General features: G+C 36.2%; 1 protein-coding gene across 3 annotated transcripts in view; it reads left to right on the top strand.

Moving 5' to 3' along the window:
• The window catches only part of CAB39L (calcium binding protein 39 like), a 135,948-nt gene that overhangs the window by 39,130 nt on the left and 81,985 nt on the right, over positions 1 to 14,833 (top strand). Inside the window, exon 4 of one of the 3 annotated variants that reach the window (XM_025364059.1) lies at positions 8,056 to 8,511. The exons of 1 other annotated variant lie outside the window; for it this stretch is intronic. The gene's annotated coding sequence lies outside the window, so the exon portion shown is untranslated. The remainder of the gene's footprint in view (positions 1 to 8,055; positions 8,512 to 14,833) is intronic. One more of the 3 variants, XM_025364061.1, reaches the window with a different exon arrangement.

The raw sequence follows: 14,833 nt of genomic DNA, 5'->3' as shown, positions 1-14,833 counted from the left end.
GGGCTCAAACGATCCTCCCACTTCAGCCTCTCGAGTAACTGGGACCACAGGAGTGCACCACCACACCCAACTAATTTTTGTATATATTTTTGTGGTAGAGATGGGGGGTCTTGCCATGTTGATCAGGCTGGTCTTGAACTTCTGGGCTTAAGTGATTTGCCTCCCAGAGTGCTGAGATTACAGGGGTGAGCCACTACACCCAGCCAGTTGCCCTTTTTCTACCAATACCTGTAGATGTTTCTTGAAGTTTTGTCCTTGGCTCTCCTTTTGGTCTCTCTCATACTGCAGGATGGATGACCCCCAGATATATTGCTCCGGTCTGTTTTCTCTCAAAGTTCTAGTTCCTTATGTTCAGCTGCCTGTGGGCATTTGTATCCAGAAGTCTTGCTAGCATCTCAGACTTGTTATATATCAAGTAACTGGCTATTTCATAAAATTTATTTTTCTTCCTGTGGTTCTTATATGTTTTAAAGGTATAACCTGCTTATTCTCACACAGGCATGGGAACGCATTGTGATCTTGACTCGTCTCTCAATTACTATCCACATTTTTTCAGTTGCCAAACCTGTTCTCTCTTATACTCTTGTAGTCCTTTTATTCCCACTGTCTGGTTACCCTCACTGTCATCCTAGACTACTGAGTTACCTTTAATTTCATTAGCTACTGTTTCTTTGCCCTTTTGATTCTTCTTAATACACTGCCAAATTCACATTCATTACAGAAAGTTCTGATCACATCATGGCTCCGTTTTGTCCGCAAATTACTTAGCTCATTCGCCTAGCACTCAGTGTCTGCATAATCTGACCCCAACCTGGATTTCTAGTTTTTGTTTGTTTGTTTCTTTGTTTTGAGATGGAGTTTCGAGCCCAGGCTGGAGTGCAATGGCGCAATCTCAGCTCACCACAACCTCCGCCTCCCAGGTTCAATCGATTCTCCTACCTCAGCCTCCCAAGTAGCTGGGATTACAGGCATGCGCCACCATGCCTGGATAATTTTGTATTTTTAGTAGAGACGGGATTTCTCTATGTTGGTGAGGCTGGTCTCAAACTCCTGACCTCAGGTGATCCACCTGCCTGGGCCTCTCAAAGTGCTAGGATTACAGGCGTGAGCCACCACGCCCAGTCTAGTTTTTTATACTATTATCATTCACATAGCATTTGCTTCTGGCATACTAAATTTTTGTTTCTTCTATTTTTTTTTTTTTTTTTTTGAGACGGGAGACGGGGTCTTGCTGTGTTGCTCAGGCTGGTCTCAAACTCCTGGGCTCAAGCAATCCACCTGCCTCAGCCTCCCATAAGGGCTGGGAATACAGATATGAGCCACTGGATCTTGACCTTAATACACTTTTTCTTACAACTGTTATATATTTAAACAAAAACAAATATGTTAATTAAATATAAATAACTCTAAAACAAATAAAGTAAAATTAATATTAAAATTTAATTCAAAATATAGCACTAAATTGTGGAGGTGGCACTTAATCATATAATTATGTATTTGTGTATTTAGTATTTTACATGTTAGTGTCTTGATTTTTTTTTTTCGGGAGGGAAATCATGACAAACCAGGTTTTGTACCATTGTTTTTATTGTTGACAATGAACTCTTTTTTAACCACTAATGTTTTAATTTAATGGACTAATCAATTCAATAATGTGCCTTAAACATTCGTTAACTAGTTATAGCACTTATTGCTAGTGAATTGTTATAGTATGAGTATGAGTATGCCAAGATGAATTCAAAGCCTTATAACACTCAATAATGTAAATATGACTGCTGAGGTGGAGGAGGTAACTTGGAATTCTGCATAGTTAAGCTACCAAAGCTACCACGTGTAAGTGATAAATAATTTTCCTACCTTTTTTTGTATTCAAATAACTGTAGAATCATTGCATATTTAGCATGCCGTGATGCCATTTGACTGTAACTTGATCTATATACATCATTTACATTTTTTTCTTCCCCTGTGATTTTCTTAATAGTTGAGACAACTTCATTGAACTACACCATTTATAGGTTGTTGAAGTCTCTACTTAAAGAAATTGAAGTCTTGTTTTATGAGATTTCTTTCAATTGTGAACAATGTAAAATAGTTTGTTTTTTAACAGGTAAAATAATTAAATGTTAACATTAGGACTCACTAATGGCAGTTATATGCTGACCAATTCATTAGTTAACGGCAAAGAATTCTTTAAACTTCAGTCAGTGATTTTATTGTTAGTAATTTTGGTACTGTTATTTTGAATCCATATTAGATATATTGAAAGACTAGGCAAATATATCCTTATGTTACTGTGTTATTAGAACAAAGATTTGTAGTATAAGTAAAGGTGAATATAAGAGCAAAGAAGTAGAGTTAAAATTCTGTAATGATAGATTAGAATAAAAAGTATCAATAAAAACTATTTTTTTGGAGTGACTTTTTTTTCAATTAAGTTGTTGTCTTTTTAATTTTCAAAATTTTAATTTTTAGGGTACATAGTAGGTGTATATATTTATAGGATACATGAGATATTTTGATATAGGCATGCAATGTGTAATAATCACCTCAGGGTAAATAGGGTATCCATCACCTCAACTATTTATCAATCGTTTGTGTTAAGAACATTCCAGGCCGGGTGCGGTGGCTCACACCTGTAATCCCAGCACTTTGGGAGGCCAAGGTGGGTGGATCACGAGTCAGGAGATTGAGAACATCCTGGCTAACATGGTGAAACCCTGTCTCTACTAAAAATACAAAAAAAAAATTAGCTGGGCGTGGTGGCAGCTATAGTCCCAGCTACTCGGGAGGCTGAGGCAGGAGAATGGCGTGAACCCAAGAGGTGGAGCTTGCAGTGAGCCGAGATCGTGCCACGGCACACTCCAGCCTGGGTGACAGAGCAAGACTCAGTCTCAAAAAAAAAAAAAAAAAAAAAAAAGAACGTTCCAATTGTATTCCCTCAGTTATTCTAAAATGTACAACAAATTATTGCTAACTGTAGTCACCCTGTTGTGCTGTCAAATACTAGATCTTATTCAGTGTATCAAACTATATTTTATACTCATCCCCATTAGTGGATTAACCATCTCCTTTTCCCTGCTTGCTGTCACCATCATTCTCCTCTCTATCTCTGTGAGTTCAATTGTTTAAATTTTTAGCTCCCACAAATGAGTGAGAACATGTGAAGTTTGTCTCTCTGTGCCTGGCTTACTTCACTTAACATAATGTCCTCCAGTTCTACCCATGTTGTTTCAAATAACAGGATCTCATTCTTTTTTATAGCTGAATAGTATTCCATTGAGTATTTTCCTTCTCTTCCCTTCCCTTCCCTTTCCTCCCTTCCCTTCCCTTCCTTCCCCTTCCCCTCCCTTCCCCCTCCCTTCCCCCTCCCTTCCCCCTCCCTTCCCCCTCCCTTCCCCTCCCTTCCTCCTCCCTTCCCCCTCCCTTCCCCCTCCCTTTCCCCTCTCCCTCCCTTCCCCTCCCTTCCCCCTCCCTTCCCCTCCCTTCCCCTTCATTCCCTCTTCCTTCCTTTCTTTCTTTTTTGACAGGGTCTTGCTCTGTCACCCAGGTTGCAGTGCAGTGGTGCAATCATGCACCACCAACTCTGGCTAATTTTGATTTTTTGTAGAGATGAGGTCTTGCTATGTTATTCAGGCTGTTCTTGAACTTCTCTGCTCAAGAAATCTTCCTGCCTTAGCCTCCCAAAGTTCTGGGATTACAGGTGTGAGCCACCGTGCCTGGCCCAGATGACCAGATGATTCTTGTTGTACCTTAATATCCTTTTCTTTCAGACTGAAGAGCTCCCTTTAGCTTTTCTTGTAGGACAGGTCTGGGTTGATGACATCCCACAGCATTTGTTTGTCTGGGAATGTCTTTGTTTTTGCTTCATGTTTGAAGGATATTTTCACTGGATATAATATTTCAGGATAAAAGGTTTTTTCTTTCAGACCTTCAAATATGTCTTAAGGCTCTTTCCTGGCCTGTAACATTTCCACTGAGAAATATGTTGCCACATGTGTTGGAGCTCCTTTATATGTTATTATTTTCTTTCCTCTTGCTGCTTTTAGGATTCTTTCTTTATCCTTGACCTTTCATTGTTTGAGTATTAGATGTCCCAAGGTAGTTTTCTGGGGGCAAAATCTGCTTAGTGTTCTATAACCTTCTGGTACTTGAATATTGATCTTTCTCTAGGTTTGGGAAGTTCTTTGCTGTCTGTTTGGATAAACTCTCTACCCCGATCTCTCTCTCTACCTCCTCTTTAAGGCCAATGACTCTTAGATTTACCATTTTGAGGCTATTTTCTAGATCCCGTAGGCATGCTACCTTATTTTTATTCTTTTTTCTTTTGACTGCTCTGTGTATTTCAGATAGCCTGTCTTCAAGCTCACTAATTCTTTCTGCTGCTTGATCAGTTCTGCTTTTGAGAAACTCTGATGCATTTTTGAGTTTGTCAATTAAATTTTTCAGCTCCAGAATTTCTCCTTGATTCTTAATTATTTCAGTCTTTTTTTTTTTTTTTTTTTTTTTTGAGATGGAGTCTCGCTCTGCCGCCCAGGCTGGAGTGCAGTGGCCCGATCTCAGCTCACTGCAAGCTCCGCCTCCCGGGTTCACGCCATTCTCCTGCCTCAGCCTCCCGAGTAGCTGGGACTACAGGCGCCCGCCACCTCGCCCGGCTAGTTTTTTGTATTTTTTAGTAGAGACGGGGTTTCACCGTGTTAGCCAGGATGGTCTCGATCTCCTGACCTCGTGATTCGCCCGTCTCGGCCTCCCAAAGTGCTGGGATTACAGGCTTGAGCCACCGCGCCCGGCCCTTGTTATATTATCTGATAAGATCTGAATTCCTTCTCTGTGTTATCTTGGATTTCTTTGAGCTTCCTCAAAACAGCTATTTTGAATTCTCTTAAAGGTCACATATCTCTGTCATTCCAGAATTGGTCACTGGTTCCTTATTTAGTTGGTTTGGTGAGGTCATGATTTCCTGGATGGTCTTGATGCCTCTGGATGTTTGTCAGTGTCTGGGCATTGAAGAGTTAGGTATTTCTTCTAATCTTCACACTCTGGGCTTATTTGTACCTGTCTTTTAAAATTTTTTTTTCCAGACCTCTCAAGGATGAATGTATCTGTCCTTAAGAAGGCTTTCCAAATATTCAAAGGGAATTGAGTATTGTGATCTAAGTCTTTGGTCACTGCAGCCATATTTGCATTAGGTGATACTCAAAGTCCAGTAATGTTGTGACTTGCAGACACAAGGAGATACCGCCTTGGTGGTCTTGGGTAAGATCCAGGAGAATTCCCTGGATTACCAGACAGTCTCTTGTTCTCTTCCCTTACTTTCCCTCAAAGGGATCTTTCTCTGTCTCTCCTTGCTGAGCTGCCTACAGTTGGGGGAGGGAAGGGGAGCCCTCTTGTGACCACCACTGCCAGGACTATACTGGGTCAATGCTGGGTCACACCTGAAGCCACCACAGTACTGGGTTATGCCCAAGGCCTGTAACAACTATTTCTTGGCTACTGCTGATGTTTCTTCAAGGCCCAAAGACTATACTATATAGTATATATATACTTTCCATATAGTATATATATATACACTATATAGTATATATAGTGTATATATACTTTCTATATAGTGTGTATATATACACTATATAGTATATATATACACACTATGTAGTATATATAGTATACATTAGGTTCTTTTAAGTTTCCCCATAGTTCAGGGATTCTCTGTTCATTTTTATTTTTTTAAACTTTTTTTCTGTCAATGCTTTATTTTGATATGTTCTGTCACTGTGTCTCCAAGTTTACTAATCATTTCTTCTGCAGGGTGCAGTCTGCTATCCATCTCATTTGGTGTAATTTTCATTCCAGAGTTTATAGGGGTTTTTTCTTGTTGTTGTTGTTTAAAGATCTTAGTTGGCCTTATTTGTGATTCCAGAGTTGGGCAACACTTCATTCCATAAAACAGAATAAATGTTTTCTCAGAAATTGTAGTTTTAATTCTTAGAAATTTGATCTGGATGTTTTTTATATCTGCCATATCTCTCCTTAACATTCTTATCTTTCTAATACCTTCTTGAACTTATGGAAGATATTTTTGATAGTTTTGATGTTTTTGTATACTAAGTCTATTATTTGTGTCACTTCTGACTCTGTTTCTAACGATCGATTTTCTCCTTCTTATGCATTATGTTTTCCTGCTTCTTTGCATGCCTGGTGATTTTTGACTGGATGGCAGATATTGTGAATTTTATGTTATTGTGTGCTAGATTTTTAAAAATTTATATAAATATTTTAAAATTTTACTCTGGGTTGCAGTTATTTGGAAATAATATGATCCTTTCAGGGCTTACTTTTAATATCTGTTAGGAGGGACCAGAACAACCTTTAATCTAAACCTAATTTGGTTCCACTACTGAGGCAATATCCTTCTGAATACTCAACCCAATTTCCTGTAGATTATGAGATTTCTTCACTCTTGCTGTTGGAAATATGGAATGGTATTTAATAGGAATTAAATATACAATCAATCATAAATAATCTTAGTAATTATATGTTTTAAAGTCCTTGACTTGACTTTGTGCCCTTGAATACATTGTAGATTGATATAGAGTCTCCCAATTTTAAATTAACCTTGCTGTTATCCTAAGAACCACTTTTATCAATTCTGAATTTCTTTAATTATACTACAACTCTTGGAGTATAACCCAAGATACTAGACACTTCATACCCTGAGTGATTTAGAATTATTTCCATTTAACATCTCTTTAAAAAGAAGAAATAAAACTCTAAAAATTATAAAACTGCTAATTGAAAGAATAATTGGCAGACTAATCTCTAGTCATCTTTGATACCTAGTTAATAGGTGCTAAGAAATAACCAAATAACTGTATAATATAGTTAAATTTTAATTCTACTTTAAATAAACCAGATCAAGACATCTATATTTTAAGGCCGACTTTTACTGACTTATTTTTCTTAAGGGGTATAAACAACTGTTTATAGATATTTACCTTTCACCTTACTTAAGCTCATATTCTTAGAGAGATTTTAATTCTGCAGAGAATAAGAATGTGTTACTTAATAAAAGGTCTAATAACTACTTCTGTTCCTTCTGTACTTGGGAGATCCATCAGTAGAAGGGCCCAAGACTTTTGATTAGGGACATAGTGGGAGATGGAGAACCTAAAAGTGTTTTGGGCTAAGGAACTGGAACAGAACTCCAAAGCAGGATCTGACTAGCATTCATACAGAGCCAGCACGTATTCCAAGCTGCATACATTGCCTAATTCCAAAGAATCCTACAAATGCCATCTAAGCCTGCCAGCCATGAGCCCACTCAGCTTTCCACCTAATTCCTCATCCCCAAACCTTACAGAGAGTTTCATAATTTTAAGATACTTTACCCTATAATTATATGTATATAATAACTTTAATAATTTTTTGTAGCCTTTAGCCTTTGTAATTCTTATAAGAGGTGTTATGCATTCTGACCGGTAATGCTTAGGGGGAAAAAAACCTTTCTAATGGCAATAATTACATTTGGTTTGCACATACATGATTAAGCTGCTCTATTGTTTTTGGTGTCAATATTTTTCTATGTTCTTTATAATTTTCCCTTTTATAACTGCAAATTTTGGTCCAAGTTTCAAAATAGACCATATTAAGAAATACATTAAGTTTTCATAAAATTACACGGTTTAAATTACAAGTACTCTAAAACCTTCCTTGCTTTTTAAATGTTAAGATTAAGTTTCTAATACAAGTACTTGTGTGTTTACTTGCTCCACTTTCTTATAATTGGGAATAGCATCTTCCCTGAGGAGCTAGCATATTAGCAGGTGAATCTGTTATTATTACTATCAACATGCTTTTTTAAAAAAGAACCTTTATTTACATTTTTAAACAAGATGGTCAAGCCAGTTTAATCAGTTGACAAAACCCTGTGTATGAACAAGTATAAGACTTAAGGCAGAAAAAAGTGATGAGAAAAAAATTTGTTTATCTCTAGACTTTTTTCTTTTTTGGCCCAGTAATTTATTTTGCCTCAGCTTTACACGCATTCTTGTGACGTTGCAGGACTGGGGAGGGAGGAAGTAAAGAGGGAGCTGTAACTGTGGTACATATCTGAAAGCAAGTGTTAGAGAGGGAGTGGAGGACGCATAAGTAAGCTGGTTTGACCAGAAACAGAACTGCCTGTGACAGATTAAGAGACAAGCAAGGCTTGGAATCTGAGAGCAAGCAAAGAGAGTGGAAATTTACAGCTGCTCTCTGTGAGTGTTCAAGTGATCATTTTCTGGTAACGTTTTCCGGTGGTAACTGTTACTCTTCAAAAAGAGGGACAGAAAGTCAAGACCGAATTGTGGAAACTCTTCTCTCTGCCACGCCTGGTAATAGGAGGCAACCTCTATTAAATGGACGATAAAGGTTACTTCATCTAAAGTGCTTTGAGCTCAAGAAAGAGCTGTCTTCAGCACCTCACCATGTGTCTACGTTTTGTTGCTTAGAAAAGCCTAGGCATTTCTGTAACATTTGGTGAGTATCAACAAGGTTATCTATACTGGTTTATAGAAATGGAACGAATATGATAAACTTTAGTTTTAATTGAGGTTCTGCAGTTATTACTTATATATTCATTATAAACCGTGCTGTTACCTTGTTTCTTTGTGCATAATGAATTGCTGTTACTAGGAGAGGTTTAAAAAAACTACAAAACAATACTTCTCTGTTGCCTAAGGCACTTGAACCATTACCAACTATTCCGTGTTCATGGAATATCTTATTTTGGAAATGGGTTTTTATTTACAAAGAGTTTCCAAAAATAAAATAGTGGCAGTACAGTGTGCCATTTTTCATGTTTCTTTTTCAACTGCATGAAAATTTGAAAGTTATCTCTTTCTGTCTATTGTTAGTAAATTTTAAATTATCACTGTATTTTGTATTATAAATTACAGCATTGTCTCATAATTTAAATAAAAATGTTGATACTAGTATTTAAAAGGATATATAATTTAAATGTTGACTGCTTCTGTTAGACCCAATAAGTGACACCTGATTTCTCCTGCTTTATGTAAAATGAATGAATGCACTTGGGTTTCTAAGTAAGGAATAAAAAGCAGTTATTTTGTTATTACAGTTTATACCAAGCTTTCCTCTCATATAATCTTATTCTGTTAAAGAGCTAATATAACCTGGGGTGTGTGTGTGTGTGCTTGTATAAGCAATAGAGCAAGGAAAAATAAACTCTTAAAAATATCTATTCACATTCCAATAAAACCTTCTTTGTATAATCTTAAAATAGGAGAGTGTATGCTAATTATATATATCTTTTTAAAGACATGGATGGAGGCATGTAATCATTCTTCTGTAGGAGGAAGAAAGTGTATGTTGTTAACTGTGAAATTGAGTCACTGCATGAAGATGTACCACTCTAAGCAGAGTTTCTAATCTATCCTCTGCTAGCCTCAAGAAATACATATGTCTTTAGTTATTGATTCAAGCAAATCCTTTAAGGCAAAACAACTGAAATGAGAACTTCTGTAGCGTATTAGTAAACACATTAAAGGGGCCTGTACCCTAGATAGACTATAAAATGGCTGTACTTTCTCTAACATTTCCTCTACGTGTACAGAAACCTGTAGAACAGGTTTTGTTTTGTGGGATTTTGCGAGTTTTTTTTTTTTTTTTGACTGTTGACCTATGTGTAAGAAGCAGCTCAGCTGGTCTGTGGAAACCTTTTCTGGACTAGTTAGTATCTTGCACTTAAGAGTAAACATCATAGAGATAATATCACAAACTTACTTTTATTTCTTTATAGATTTTCACATGCTCAGTCCTTCTTAGACTGGTGGAAAATTATTTGCATACAGCTTCACACTCTTCAGAATAATTTTTTATTTTAAACTAGTCATTTACTGTGTTACCTTAGTGATGGTACCATTTCCCAGGCCCATAGGAATGTAAATGTAGAAATAAAGAATAATGCATTCCCAGTTTACAAATGCTTTGTATTTCAGAAGTTTACTTGTGAAGGGATTGTTGGAAATTTAGAACCCATTTTCCCTGGGAAACAGTTTATCAAGTGAGTGTTGGGCATTTATTATAGTTGAGGAATATATTTTACCCATGCTGTAGAGAAACCATTGCTACTTGAAAAATATAGGAAAGTCAATTCCAATGATGAAACTAAATATAAAATAATTATGTTGGATAAGATATTATTTTTATTCTAAATATAAATGCTTAAAGAAAAGCAAGTTTAATAGGTGGATAGGTATTTGGAAGGATGCTTATGGGTTTTCTGGGTACTTTCGTGAGCTTTCAAGGTTGATTGCACTGTTTTTGAGATCTGATCTGACATTGAAATCAGTGATTTCTCTTTTTCTTGCTACAAGAATATTTCTGGCCATTGAGTTCATACTTAGCCATTCCTAAGGTCTAGCCCAGTGTGTGGCACATAGTAGGTACCTGATAGTAGTTACTGCATGAGGACTAAACTGTTTCTTTGGTTCACAAAATTGAAATGAGTTATTTTCCAAGATATACAAAAAAGGAAAGAGGCTTAGGGGCACACGTTTTTCATTATGAGAAAGAGATGGCCTGACAAGAATTGATTGAATTGTGAGATGTGAACAAAGCAAAAGTAAGATAGAATAGGTCTAACTCTGAAGAGAGCAAGAAAAGACCATGGTATAACTTGGTTGCTATCTTGAATGAGTAGGAATGGTGACGAGGGGAGGCAGTTTACAAAGGTATCTTGAGTACATGGGACATTCTAAAGTCAGGTGTCAACTTTAACTCAGAAGGATTCTGTCTTTGTAAATGTTTACTAGGACCCATATGAAGAAATGTGACTTCTTTGGAAAACTTGTCTTGGGTCTATCCAAATTAACTTTATTGGTCCTGAAAGTGTCTCTGAAGTGCCAGTATATGAAATTTAAAAGTCAGTAATGCAATATGCATATGTAATGAAATAATAATGAAATAAACAATACAGTAGATGCAGGTTTCGGTTATTGTGGATGATTTGTAATGGCATAAAAACTCTTCCATTTGATCAAGAAATACTTTCTTTAGTCTATTTTAAATCTTATGTAAAAAGTAATGATTTTGAGTAGTCCTAAATGGTATATAATAGGTTCTTAACAAATATTTACTGAATGGATGAAGGTAGATTTGGACAATTTTCCATTTCTGGGATATATATGTGTGTGTTTAAAGATTATATGTGGCTTAAAGATTATATTTAGCTGATAGTCACATAACAAAGAAAAATCTATTAAAACTATATTAGCATGTCTATTAATTATAGTCAAAGTTGGTATTTCACTAATTAATTAGTTTAAACAGTGATCTTTACTGCTTGTAAGTGAGATAATATACTTTCCAGTTTTGTAACTTAAATGTCTCAAATTTCTAGCAGAAACTCATATAGTCTCTTCCAACTTTGGAAGGGTGAAAGATTATATTAAATTACTCAGCCAGAAAAACCGAATCAACTTCGAACAGCTTGGGGATAACAGACAACTTTAGCAAAATCACTTTCATCTCTACTCTCTCATGTTAATGTTTTTATAGATTGACAGGTCAAAGACAGGCACAGGGCTTAGTGAAGCTATGAAATAGTTGTATTTCACACTATTTGTATAAACCATGCCTTAATATCAATAACAGCATCTAAACAAAATTTGTTATGTGTAATATGTATGTGCTTACAAGAAAGAATGAAAAATGAATTATGAGTTTCCCTTGATAATTCTATTTTTAAAGAGTAACCATTTGTTAATTTCAGTAAGATCTAATGCTTTAATGATAGTTACCAGTTTTTGAGAATACTGACTTAGGTTCAGATCTGTGCTATAAATTGAGATTGTAAAATTCTAACATAAAATTTTCAATCATTGACATTTATTAATAGCTAATAAAGGCAGAAAATTTTGGCTCTGACAAATGACTAAAGCTGTCAACAAAAACATTAGTGTGAACCTAATGAATAAAGTTACTAGTTTTTTTTTTTTCTGGAACTACAATAGCCTACTAGGATCCTTAGATAATAAATGTAGTAGTAGTATATATTCCTAACATTATGTGTTGATTATTTTTAAAAATGTATTTCAGTGTTACTGTACATTAGAAATAAAGAGTAATTAACAAGGGACATGAGTTTCTCATTAAAGAGTTTTTCTTCTGATGTAAGTCTGACTGATGCTTCCAGATGAATGGGACTCATAAAAAGCTCCTCACAACTTTTCCATTTCTGTGTAAATTGCCCATTTTTAGAAAATGCCTCTCCCTCAAATTCGGTTAATAAAACTTATAAAAACAAGTTTTTCTTAGTCATTTTGAACTGAGAAAAAGGATTATCCGTGAAAGTCATTATTTATACTTCATTGTTTCACTCATATCTATAGGTTTTCAAGTACAAAATTCAGTTGTGGTGCTTTGTAATTACATTTAGGATGTATATTTTAAAATGGAAAAATTGAAGCATAGAAGATACTGATTGGAAGATTCTTTGACATATATAATTTGCTTCATAATGATATGGTATTATTACATATATAATGATATGTTTGTAACTTAACCATCTCTGTGAAGGCAATTCTAAATTACATTTTTTGGGGGAGAGTATTCCTGGATACAGTAGCAAATACAGTAGAACTTTAAGGTGCATGTTTTTGTTTTAAGATTTTTGTATAATCAAAAGCATCCATTTTAGGAGAACAGTTCAATTAATATTGACATACATATGCACTTATCTAACCTCTATCCCATTTAATTTTTAGAAATGAATCTTACAGGCACAATTATTTGCCATGTACATTTGATTTCATTTCTTTCTATCTGTGAATCCTATTTGGAATACAGATAAAAGAATACTATCCCTGAACTTTTCTGAATTTTATTTTATTTTATTTTTATTTTTTTGAGATGGAATCTCAGGTCTGTCACCCAGGCTGGAGTGCAGTGGTGTGATCTTGGCTCACTGCAACCTCTGCCTCCCTGGTTCAAGTGATTCTTCTGCCTCAGCCTCCTGAGTAGCTGGGATTACAGGAGCGCACCACCACACCGGCTAATTTTTGTATTTTAGTAGAGATGAGGTTTCACCATGTTGGCTAGGCTGCTCTCGATCTCCTGACCTCATGTGATCCGCCCACCTCAGCCTCCCAAAGTGCTGGGATTACAGGCATGAGCCACTGCGCCTGGCCCTGAAATTTTTTTTATGTGGTGGTAGGTTTATTTTAATTTTTTTAGTTTAACAGAAGGTGCCTGTGCCTTAAGTTAAATTAACAGGCTCTTAAGAAATCATTTTGGAAATGTTCCTCTCTAACTCATTGTTGATTGTAAAATAAACTTATGTGAGGAAAAGAAGGTTTATTTTTTAGTTGACTTTCTTCAGATGAGTTAGCGGTTTGGTTATACCTCTGGAAATGTTGAGACTTCTGTTTTGGCTTCAGAGATAAATTTCCCACTCCCTTCAGTTTTCCTGGGAAACCCTTGACATTCAAAACGTTATTTAAAAAAAATTTTTTTTGAGACAGAGTCTCACTGTGTTGCCCAGGCTGGAGTGCAGTGGCACAAACATGGCTCACTATAGCCTTGACCTCCCAAAGTGTTAGGATTATAGGTGTGAGCTACTGCACCTGGCCTCGAATTATTATTGAATAGCATAGTTGGAGATTAGATATTAGACATTTTTCCCTTTGAAATATTTTAAGTGGGATAATAACAAGGACATTTAATGCTCCAAGTGGCTATTCTCCTCTTCCCCTAGGTCCTTTCCCACCCCCATCCCCCCCACCGCCAACTCTCCTTTCCATTTATGTCACTGAACATATTCAGATGACTCACTTGAGTGGTTGATTTTGGGCCATCTTCAATGGTGCTCACACACAAGTTAGGAATATGAAATATTTTACTGTGTATTAGGAAAGAGAATGCTGCCAAAATCTACTACAAAATCTACAGGGCGTGAGTTCCCTGGGAGCAGAGTTGGATGATCTTTTTTGGCTTTCTCTCCAGAATCTGAGCCAAGTACTACTCTTTATGAAACTTTATAGCCAAAGGAATCATATTTGAATAATGCTTTGAAAAGACAGGACAGGCCAGGCGTGGTGGCTTACGCCTGTAATCCCAGCACTTTGGGAGGCCGAGGCGGGTGGATCACGAGATCAGGAGTTTGAGACCAGCTTGTCCAACAGGGTGAAACCCCGTCTCTACTAAAATACAAAAATTAGCCAAGCGTGGTGGTGAGCGCCTGTAATCCCAGCTACTCAGGAGGCTGAGGCAGGAGAATCTCTTGAACCCGGGAGGTGGAGGTTGCAGTGAGCCGAGATCATGCCGTTGCACTCTAGCCTGAGCAACAGAGTGAGACTCCACCTCAGAAAAAAAAAGAAAAGAAAAGAAAAGAAAAGACATGACAATCAGATATTCCACAGTTTGAACTAAAAAAAAAAAAAAGGTTATTTGTTTATTCATTCAAAATACCATTTAAGAGAGGCATTTCTACTATAAAAGTATTTGCATGATCTATTATACAAGCTTTGGAAAAAACCAGAACATTCGCAGGAAGAAGGAAATTAAGCATCCACGAGCAAACTACACTACTCGGAGGCACTCACTGTTAACATTTCAAAATTATTTTTTCTATACATAGGTTTTGTGTGTTTGTGTTTTTGTTTGCTTTACATAGTTGTAGTTATGCTACGTAATTTAGGATGCTGTTTTTTATATTAACATTTCTATTCTATTTCACATTCTTTGGAAATATTTTCGTAGACATATTTCATCAGATTTAATAAGGTACTGGTTGTAGGACGTATGGTTACTTTACGTACAACCGAGAAAGAAAAGAACC

The sequence above is a fragment of the Theropithecus gelada genome, chromosome 17 (assembly GCF_003255815.1).
Source record: "Theropithecus gelada isolate Dixy chromosome 17, Tgel_1.0, whole genome shotgun sequence".
Taxonomy (NCBI): Eukaryota; Metazoa; Chordata; class Mammalia; order Primates; family Cercopithecidae; genus Theropithecus; species Theropithecus gelada.
This window is presented reverse-complemented; position numbering and strand designations above follow the sequence as displayed.